This window comes from Arachis hypogaea, chromosome 11 (assembly GCF_003086295.3).
Source record: "Arachis hypogaea cultivar Tifrunner chromosome 11, arahy.Tifrunner.gnm2.J5K5, whole genome shotgun sequence".
NCBI classification, from domain to species: domain Eukaryota; kingdom Viridiplantae; phylum Streptophyta; class Magnoliopsida; order Fabales; family Fabaceae; genus Arachis; species Arachis hypogaea.
This window is the reverse complement of record NC_092046.1, coordinates 54,686,966-54,697,120: the sequence shown is the minus strand read 5'-3', so window position 1 is coordinate 54,697,120 and position 10,155 is coordinate 54,686,966.

Below are 10,155 nucleotides of genomic sequence, written 5' to 3'. Positions count from 1 at the left end.
AGGGGTATGGTGCACAAAATTGTTACTCTCTTACAATTTCGCACACATGACCAGCAAGTGCACTGGGTCGTCCAAGTAATACCTTACGTGAGTAAGGGTCGAATCCCACGGAGATTGTTGGTTTGAAGCAATCTATGATTATCTTGTAAATCTTAGTCAGAAAGTCAATTATGTTTATCAGTTTAAATAGTGGAAAATAAAGGAGTGCGAATTAAATACTTGTTGTGCAGTATTGGAGAATATGTTGGAGTTTTGGAGATGCTTTGTCCTTTGAATCTCTGCTTTCTCCCTATCTTCTTCTTCACGCACGCACGTCCCTCCTATGGCAAGCTGTGTGTTGGAGGATCACCGTTGTCAATGGCTACCATCCTTCCTTTCAGTGAAAATGGTCCAGGTGCGCTGTCACCGCACGGCTAATCATCTGTAGGTTCTCGATCAGAACAAGTTTCAGGTGATCAAGACAGGAGCTGAATGAGTCTCCATATACTGAGAAGTCATCCATGAAGACTTCCAGAAATTTTTCCACCATATCAGAGAAAATAGAGAGCATGCATCTCTGGAAGGTTGCAGGCGCATTACACAGCCCAAATGGCATCCTTCTATAAGCAAACACTCCAGATGGACATGTGAATGCTGTTTTCTCTTGATCTTGGGGATCTACTGCAATCTGGTTATAGCCTGAGTAGCCATCCAAAAAGCAGTAATAATCATGACCTGCCAGTCTTTCTAGCATCTGGTCTATGAATGGTAAAGGAAAATGATCTTTTCTGGTGGCTATATTGAGCCTTCTGTAGTCAATACACATGCGCCATCCTGTAACTATTCTTGTAGGAACCAGTTCATTTTTTTCATTATGAATCACTGTCATGCCTCCCATTTTTGGGACGACTTGGACAGGGCTCACCCAGGGGCTATCAGAAATAGGATAAATAATCCCAGCCTCTAGTAATTTGGTGACCTCTTTCTGCACCACTTCCTTCATGGCTGGATTTAGCCACCTCTGTGGTTGAACCACTGGTTTAGCATTATCATCCAATAAGATTTTGTGCATGCATCTAGCTGGGCTTATGCCCTTAAGGTCATCTATGGACCACCCAAGAGCTGTCTTGTGTGTCCTTAGCACTTGAATAAGTGCTTCCTCTTCCTGTGGATTTAAAGCAGAGCTTATGATCACTGGAAAAGTATCACCTTCTCCCAGAAATACATATTTCAGGGATGGTGGTAATGGTTTGAGCTCGGGTTTAGGAGGTTTTTCCTTTTCCAGAGGAAATTTTAGAGGCTCTTCCATCTCCTCTGAATCCTCCAAATCAGGCTGAACATCTTTAAAGATGTCTTCCAACTCTAATTTGAGACTCTCAGCCATCTTGATCTCTTCTACCAAAGAGTCAATAAGATCAACTTTCATGCAGTCTTTTGATGTATCTAGATGCTGCATGGCTTTGACAGCATTCAACTTAAACTCATCATCATTGACTCTCAGGGTTATCTCCCCCTGTTGGACATCAATGAGAGTTCGTCCAGTTGCTAGGAAGGGTCTTCCTAGAATGAGAGTAGCACTCTTGTGCTCCTCCATTTCCAGCACTACAAAGTCAGTGGGAAAGGCGAATGGCCCAACTCTGACGATCATGTCTTCAATCACGCCTGATGGGTATTTAATGGAGCCATCAGCAAGTTAGAGACATATCCGGGTTGGTTTAACTTCTTCAGTTAAACCAAGCTTTCTGATAGTGGATGCAGGTATTAGGTTGATGCTTGCCCCAAGATCACATAAAGCTGTCTTGGTGCAATTACCTTCTAATGTGCATGCTATCAGAAAACTCCCAGGGTCTTTAAGCTTTTCAGGAAAGCTTTTCAGAATGACTGCATTGCATTCTTCAGTGAGGAGAACTCTTTCAGTTTCTCTCCAATCCTTCTTATGACTCAAGGTCTCTTTCATGAACTTGGCATAAGAAGGTATTTGCTCAAGTGCCTCTGCAAATGGAATCTTTATTTCAAGAGTCCTGAGATAATCTGCAAAGCGAGCAAATTGCTTATCCTGCTCCTCTTTCCGGAGTTTTTGAGGATAAGGTATCTTGGCTTTATATTCCTCAACCTTAGTTGCTGTAGATTTATTGCCTACAGAAGTGGTTGAAGAAGCCTTTTTAGAGGGGTTGTCATAAGCACTTGTGTGTGTCTGATCCCTCACTGGCAATGGAGTGCCAGAGTTAGAAGCTGGAGTGACGTTAGACGCCAGCTCCTCATCTGTTCCTGGCATTTGAACGCCAGAACTGTGCCTCTTTTGGACGTTCAACGCCAGATCCTTGCTTGTTTCTGGCGTTGAACACCAGTCTTGAGCATGGTCTGGGCGTTCAGCGCCAGCCTTCCACCCAACTTCTGGCGTTTTAGCGCCAAAATTATTTTTCCCTGGGCTCTTACTGTCCTCAGATGGATTTTGGGTGGTTTGCTCATTTCTTGGTTTCCTGCTGCCTTGAAGTGGGGGCATTTAGTGCTTTCCCACTTCTTAATTGAACTCCTTGGCATTCTTCTGTTATTTGTTTTGACAGCTGCTGCTTTGTTTGCTTTAATTGTACTTCCATGTTTATATTAGCCATCCTTGTCTCTTGTAGTTTATCCTTGAATTCGGATAACTGCTTTGTTAGAAAGTCCAATTGCTGATTGAATTTAGCAGCTTGTTTTACAGGGCTGAGTTCAGCAGTTACTGTTTTAACCTCTTCTTTCATGGAAGGGTCACTACTTAGGTACAGATGCTGATTCTTGGCAACTGTATCAATGAGCTCTTGAGCCTCTTCAATTGTCTTTCTCATGTGGATAGATCCACCAGCTGAGTAATCTAGAGACATCTGAGCTCCATCTGCAAGCCCATAAAGAAGATGTCTAACTGAACCCACTCTGAAAACATTTCAGAGGGGCATTTTCGTAGCATCTCTCTGTATCTCTCCCAGGCATCATAAAGAGATTCATTATCTCCTTGTTTGAAGCCTTGGATGTCCAGCCTTAGCTGTGTCATCCGTTTTGGGGAAAAGTATTGATTCAGGAATTTTTCTGTCAGCTGTTTCCATGTCCTTATGCTGGCCTTAGGTTGGTTATTTAACCACCTCTTAGCTTGATCTTTTACAGTAAACAGAAACAGTAATAGTCTGTAGACATCCCGATCTATTTCCTTATCATGTACTGTGTCAGCAATTTGTAAAAATTGTGCCAGAAACTCTGTAGGTTCTTCCTGTGGAAGACCGGAATACTGGCAGCTTTGCTGCACCATGATAATGAGTTGAGGATTCAACTCAAAGCTACTGACTCCAATGGAGGGTATGCAGATACTACTCCCCAGAGTCCTCCTGGACTGTTCATTTCCACTTATATCCATGATGGAGAAAGGGAGATGATGTCAAATAAAAAATTTATTTTTATTTATTTATTTATTTACTTATTTAGAAAATAAATAAATTAAAATAAAGTAAAAAAATAGGTGAATATTTTCGAAAAATTTGAGGAGAGAGAAAGTGGTTAGGAAGTTTTGAAAAAGATATGATTTGGAAAAGATTTTAAATTTTGAAAAAAAATCTGAATTTTTATAAAATAATTTTCGAAAATTTGTTTTAGAAATAGAGAGAAAAGATATTTTTGAATTTAGTGAGGAAAGAGAAAAACAATAAAATAGCACAAGATTTAAAATTTTTTAGATCTAATGCTCTTAGTTTTCGAAAATTTTGGAGGGAAAACACCAAGGAACACCAAACTTAAAAATTTTAAGATCAAGACACAAGAAAAACTCAAGAACACTTTGAAGACTCACAAGAACACAAGAACATGAAGGAAGAACACCAAACTTAAAATTTTTTAGAAAACCAAACTAAAATTTTCGAAAAACACAGAAAAATCAACAAGAAAACACCAAACTTAAAGTTTGGCACAGAATTTAATAGAAAAATTATTTTTTGAAAAAGATTTTTAATAAAACTGGTGCCCAATCATCAAGAACATAAACCAACACTCTAGCCAATTGGGCAATAAATGTAACACTTGTTTTGAAGAAGGATATTTTTTTTTTGAAAAGAAAATAAAAGACTCTGACCCAAAAGACAAAAATTTCCTAATCTAAGCAACAAGATTCACCGTCAGTTGTTCAAACTCAAACAATCCCCGGCAACGGCGCCAAAAACTTGGTGCACAAAATTGTTACTCTCTTACAATTTCGCACACATGACCAGCAAGTGCACTGGGTCGTCCAAGTAATACCTTACGTGAGTAAGGGTCGAATCCCACGGAAATTGTTGGTTTGAAGCAATCTATGGTTATCTTGTAAATCTTAGTCAGAAAGTCAATTATGTTTATCAGTTTAAATAGTGGAAAATAAAGGAGTGCGAATTAAATACTTGTTGTGCAGTATTGGAGAATATGTTGGAGTTTTGGAGATGCATTGTCCTTTGAATCTCTGCTTTCTCCCTATCTTCTTCTTCACGCACGCACGTCCCTCCTATGGCAAGCTGTGTGTTGGAGGATCACCGTTGTCAATGGCTACCATCCTTCCTTTCAGTGAAAATGGTCCAGGTGCGCTGTCACCGCACGGCTAATCATCTGTAGGTTCTCGATCATACCGGAATAGGATTCGCTATCCTTTTGCGTCTGTCACTACGCCTAGCACTCGCGAGTTTGAAGCTCGCCACAGTCATCCAATCCCAGAATCCTACTAGGAATACCACAGACAAGGTTTAGACTTTTTGGATTCTCAAGGATGCTGCCAACGGATTCTAGCTTATACCACGGAGATTCTGATTAAGGAATCTAAGAGATATTCATTCAATCTGATGTAGAATGGAGGTGATTGTCAGACACACGTTCATGGATTGAGGAAGGTGATGAATGTCACGGATCATCACCTTCTCCATAATTAGGCGCGAATGGATATCTTAGATAGGAACACGCATGTTTGAATGGAAAACAGAGATACTTGCATTAATTCATCGAGGCACAGCAGAGCTCCTCACCCCCAACAATGGAGTTTAGAGACTCATGCCGTCAAAAGGTACAAAGTTCAGATCTAAAAATGTCATGAGATCCAAAATAAATCTCTAAAAGTTGTTTAAATACTAAACTGGTAACCTAGGTTTACAGAAAATGAGTAGACTATGACAGATAGTGCAGAAATCCACTTCTGGGGCCCACTTGGTGTGTGCTGGGGCTGAGACTAAAGCTTCTCACGTGCCTGGGCTGTTTTGGGCGTTCAACGCCAGGTTGTAACCTGTTTCTGGCGTTGAACTCCACTTTGTAACTTGTTTCTGGCGCTGGACGCCAGACAGCAGCATGGAACTGGCGTTGAACGCTAGTTTACATCATCTATCCTTAAGCAAAGTATGGAATATTATATATTGCTGAATAGCCCTGGATGTCTACTTTCCAACGCAATTGGAAGCGCGTCATTTGGACTCCTGTAGCTCCAGAATTTTTATTTTGAGTGCAGAGAGGTCAGAATCCAACAACATCAGCAGTCCTTTTTCAGCCTGAATCAGATTTTTGCTCAGCTCCCTCAATTTCAGCCAGAAAATACCTGAAATTATAGAAAAACACACAAACTCATAGTAAAGTCCAGAAATATGAATTTTGCTTAGAAACTAATGAGAATAAACTAAAAACTAACTAAAATATACTAAAATCTATATGAAATTAACCCCAAAAAGCGTATAAAATATCCGCTCATCAGGGTACAATGTAAAACGTGAAAATGTTATATGATATAAAATAAATCTCTAAAAGTAGTTTTTATACTAAACTAATAACCTATGTTTACATAAAACGGGTAAACTAAGATAGATAGTGCAGAAATCCACTTCCGGGGCCCACTTGGTGTGTGCTTGATAAACCACTATTTTATGGTTTATATTGTGTTTAATTGTGTGGTTTTATCATGATCCTTACCCACTTATTCATTAAATTAGCATGCATTTAGATTTCCTCCCTGAATTTATTACATGTTTGAAAACTGCTTCCTAGAGACTTTAATTATTTATTTTTAATTCTCCTTTATTCCATTCGATACCATGATCTGTGTGTTAAGTGTTTCAGACTTTATAGGGAATGAATGAGTTGGAGAGTGGAAAGGAAGCTAGCAAAAATGGAAGGAACACAAGAATTTGAAGAGATAACCAACGAGAAATGACGGGGTCGCATGGCTCACTCGACCGCGCGAAGGAGAGCAAATCGCAGCGACGCGGCCGCATGGCTTGTGCGGCCGCGCGGATTGGAAAGCACAAGCGACGCGGTAGCGTGGACGACGCAAACGCGTGGAGAGGAAAAAGCGCAAGCGACGCGTCCGCATGGATGACGCGATCGTGTGACATGTGCGATCTGCATAATCTGCAGAATTCGCTGGGGCGATTTTGGACCTTATTTCGGCCCAGTTTTCAGCCTGAAACAGTAGACTAGAGTCAGAGAATATGCAGAAACAACACAGACATTCATTCAGTAGTTTTTAGATCTAGTTTTACTCTCTTAGGTTTTTCTCTCTAAGTTTTGAGGATTCTAATTTTGAATTGATCTGAGCAATAGAACATTGAGAAGAGTTATTTCCTCATCAAGACTTCATCATTCTAGTTTGTTTTCTTAACTTGGTTTTATTCTTCCAGGTTCTTTGTTTTGTTCAATTTTGTCATTCAGATACTTTTATGATTATTTAATGCAAGGATTATTTCTTTTTAATTCAATTTCAATTCCAATAATCATGTCTTCTTTTAATTCCCTTTCATGTGCTATGGATTCTTTATTTACAATGCGTGAGTAGTTTCCTTACTTGATGGGGAGTTGATTAAAAGGAACTCTTGAGTTGGAAGGATTGAAAGAAAATTTGTAATTGGGTTAAATGTTGGATTGCTATCCTGTCACCGACGCCAATCCCTTTGAACTAAGTGGGTTGCAACTTGTGAACAGATCTGGCATTCCAACTTGTTTGACTTTCCCTTACCTAGTAAAGGATAACCAAACAGAATAACCATTAATTATAAATTAATCTTACAATCGCACCATCAATAGTAGAAATTCTAACCAATCAACTCCCAGTCAAGGCTTTTATTCATATTATTTAAAATTCTTCAATTTACATCCCAATTTACTTAGCTCAACTTCTTGGAACATCTGATTAATAAGATAGCACACTTTTCTGCAACTCGTTGGGAGACGACCTGGGACTTAAAACTCCCAGTAATTTTAATTGAAATTCTCTGTGACATACTTTTAAATTGATAGGCAGATTTTCGGTGAGTTAAGAACTATACTTGTAACGTAACCATTTTAATAATTTTTAATTCACCAGCTTCTGCGTCCATCAATTTTTGGCGCCGTTGTTGGGGAGTTGCAATAGAGTGCTAATTTTATTAATTAGAATTCATTTATTTGCATTTTATTTAATTTTGCTACTATGAGCTATATGTTTCTTCCGTCAAATGACACGTTCACTTCCTGATCCGCGCTTGCTAATATTCGATCCTGAAATTGAAAGAACAATTTCACGAATAAGGCGAGAACAACGTAGGTTAGCCCGCTCTGAGGGCGGATCTGAAAGTGAATCTGAGGAAGAAACCAGCCCCCGTTCTACTGATTCGGTTGTTTTACGTGCAGAAAACATGGCAGCTAGAAGAGTTACCATTCAGGAGGAAGGAGCTCCTGATTTTACAATGCAACCGTTTCAAGCGCATCATCCAGCGGTAGCTACAGATTTTGAAATAAAGACCGCACTGTTAAATTTGATGCCCAAGTTTCATGGCCTACCTGCTCAAGAGCCTATCAAGCACTTGAGAGATTTCCAGGCAGCCTGTTCTACTGTCAGGTGATGCCAAGGCATCTTAGGCTAGTTTCACTAGCATTTTTTATGTTATTTTTAGTTGTTTTATGCATTTTCTTGAGCCTTAAGTAATCATTTGGGCCAAATAGTCATGCTTGTCTTAAATCATTCAAACATGAAGATTTTTATGCAAATTCCATGAGTTTTTAGTTATATTCCTTGAATGCTATGAATGGAAGAATTCTCATGAATTTTAGCAAGACTTTGATGCAACTGTTTGGATGATTTCAGGGAAGAAGAGGCTAGGCAAGGAAGCAACAAAATCAATAAAGGAAGCTTGAATATCACATGTGGAGTTTAAGTTCCAGTTTAAGCCTAAACTGGAGCTTAAACGCCAAAAATCATGAAGGATAAGAAATGCTGGAATTGAAGTTTAACCTCCAGTTTGACCTCAAACTGGAGGTTAAACGCCAGAATGAGTATGCCACCCAGGGAGGAGTTCCACGTTTAACCTCCAGTTTGACCTCAAACTGGAGGTTAAACGCCAGAACCAGGAAGAGTACCAGGGAGCCATTCCACGTTTAAGCTCCAGTTTGACCTCAAACTGGAGCTTAAACGTGTTCGACAGCCTTTCTCCTCCAGGGTTGCTCTCTCCATTTCCACGTTTAACCTCCAGTTTGACCTCAAACTGGAGGTTAAACGTGTTCGACACCTCCAGGGCTACCATTCTAAGCTTCCACGTTTAACCTCCAGTTTGACCTCAAACTGGAGGTTAAACGTGTTCGACCTCCAGGGCTGCCCTTCCTTTATCCACGTTTAAGCTTCAGTTTAACCTCAAACTGAAGCTTAAACGTGTTATATGGAACAGCTTGACCATGCCTTCTTCAAACATAAATAACTTGAGCTACAAAACTCCAAATGAGGTGATTCAAAATGCATTGGAAAGAAGACATCTAGAGATTTCCAAGCATATATGGCATGCATGGTGGATACTAAAAATTGAGGGAGAAAACAGCCCCGTAATGTGCATAGAAGAGCATAGTACCAACATGCAATCAGGCCAGCTGACCTCTTCACCTTCCATGGAGTATAACTCGAGTTGTAGAGATCCAATTGAGGTGCTTCCAGTTGCGTTAGAAAGCTGACATCCATAGCTTTCCAACGAGGTATAATAGTCTATATTTGGCATCAAATTGGCAAGGTTGACAAGAGAACAAAGTGACGACTCAAGAAAGGGGGTGCAACATTTGAGTGTAGTTTAATGGATCATTATCCTTTTTGGATCAATTATGTCACTCAGCCCTTCAAGCAAGCAAGGCCCATCAACAACACCAAATCAAGGCCACAAGAATCATCTAGAATAGTTTATTTTCATTTGATTGTAATTTGCTTTGAATTTCATTTTCATTTTGTAATTTAGGGAGCCTATTTAAAGGCCTTAGTTTCTGCATTTAGAGGGGGGGGGATTGAAGGGGAATCCAGCCCCTGAGAGGGGACTTTTACTTTCACTTTTAGCTAGTTTTCCTTTTCTTTGTAATTGAATTCAGAGCTATGATTCACTAAACCCCCTTTCATTGGGTTAGGGAGCTCTATTGTAATTCAATGAATCAATAATAGTTTATCTTCTTCTTCAATCTTTTCTCTTGAATTTTGTTAGAAAGCTTCTCGATCTAATTCCATTGAGTAGTTGTCTTGGGAAAGAAACTACTCATACTTGGAATCCTTCGGAGCCTTGGGAAAGGAATGGAGGATTCATGCTAGAGAAGTTTTCTCACAGTGGATTGGATTGGGGTTTGGATGGATATTGTGACATGTAATCCTACCAAATTGTGGTTCATGAAATTGTGTGGTATAATCAGTGATCAAGCATCATCTCTTCTTATGAACATTTAAACCAAGGGATTGGGAATTTGTTTGTTTTTAGAGAGCATTGGTGAGCCAAGGAATTGGGATCCAATCATATAAGATTGCCAAGCAAAATTCAATGAATGCATTGGTTGAGGAAGAGATATACATGTTTTGATTCGGAGATTTCAATATCTCCTAAACCCAATGAATTCCCCATTTCTGATTTCCACTTTCTCTTTATATTCTGCAATTCAATTCTTGCAATCATCCCCATTCCCTTTTAATTTCAGCAATTTACATTCTGCTCTTTAATTCATGCAATTTAAGATTCAGCCATTTAATTTTCTTGTCATTTACTTTTCCCGCCAATTTTACATTCCGCAATTCTCATCTCAAATCTTGATTCCGCTCAACTAGAACACACTTCTAATCCGAATTGCTCACTCAACCAATCCTTGTGGGATTCGACCTCACTCTATTGTGAGTTTTTACTTGACGACGATAACCGGTGCACTTGCCGGAAGGAATTTTGCCGA